The sequence below is a fragment of the Apium graveolens genome, unplaced genomic scaffold (genome assembly GCF_009905375.1).
Source record: "Apium graveolens cultivar Ventura unplaced genomic scaffold, ASM990537v1 ctg3074, whole genome shotgun sequence".
In the NCBI taxonomy this organism is placed as follows: Eukaryota; Viridiplantae; Streptophyta; class Magnoliopsida; order Apiales; family Apiaceae; genus Apium; species Apium graveolens.
Window position 1 is genome coordinate 73166 of NW_027417928.1, and position 1023 is coordinate 74188.

General features: G+C 39.9%; 1 non-coding gene across 1 annotated transcript; it reads left to right on the forward strand.

The window, feature by feature from the left end:
- On the forward strand, nt 1–107 carry LOC141700907 (small nucleolar RNA R71). Its single transcript, XR_012566586.1, has one exon. It is a non-coding gene; the product is annotated as a small nucleolar RNA R71 (small nucleolar RNA).
- The last annotated feature ends 916 nt before the right edge of the window (nt 108–1023 follow it).

Genomic DNA, 1023 nt, shown 5'->3' on the forward strand with positions numbered 1-1023 from the left:
ATTCCATGATGTGGACATTTTCTCAACATTTCCTTGTAGCGTTCCCAAGCCTCGCACATAGATTCTGTAGGTTGCTGCGCAAACTGAGTAAGAGCACTCCTCATAACAGCAGTCTTTGCCATCGGATAAAACTTCACCAGAAACTTTTGCGCAAGATCTTGCCACGTAGTGATGGACCCAGCTGGTTCAGAATGTAACCAGTCTTTAGCCTTGTCCCTTAGTGAGAATAGGAAAAGCCTCAACTTGATAGCCTCATCAGTCACGCCATTATACTTAAAAGTGCTGCAGATCTCGACAAAATTCCTTATGTGCATGTTGGGGTCTTCAGTTGCCGCTCCTCCAAAAGAAACAGAATTCTGCACCATCTGAATAGTGCCCGGCTTGATTTCAAAGGTGTTAGCTTGAATAGCCGGATGAAGGATGCTTGACTGAATGTCATCAATTTTAGGCCGAGAAAAATCCATAAGAGCTGGATCAGCTTGAACAATACGATCTCCCATGTTTACTGGTTCTTTCTGCTCAGTTCCTAAATCTGAATCCTCAAAATCTAACTTCTCCGGAATATCAAGAACTTCGTCTGTCTCCTCAACTGTATCTAAAGTCCTCTTGCGAGCACGAGAACGAGTTTGCATAAACGTTTGCTAAAGTACCTGAAACACAACCAGAAAAAATAAGTAACTACTACGTCCTAATCACTGAGTCCTAATGACCAATGATGGTAAGTACATAAACTAAACAAATACGCCGAGTCCCCGGCAGCGGCGCCAAAAACTTGTTAGGGCGAAAACACGCGCTAATATTCACGCAAGTATACGCGTTCGCAAGTAATATAGAATACTTTCTAGTTCGTTCCCTCAGAGACTCAGACTAAATTATTGTCTAATTAAACTCACTCACCAATGTATGATTACTTCTCAATGTTAAGATAATAACACTTAAAATTGTTGATTAAATATTAACTATAATTAACTACTTAATTAACCACTTAACTAACACTTCAATTTATCAATAATAAAACACTCA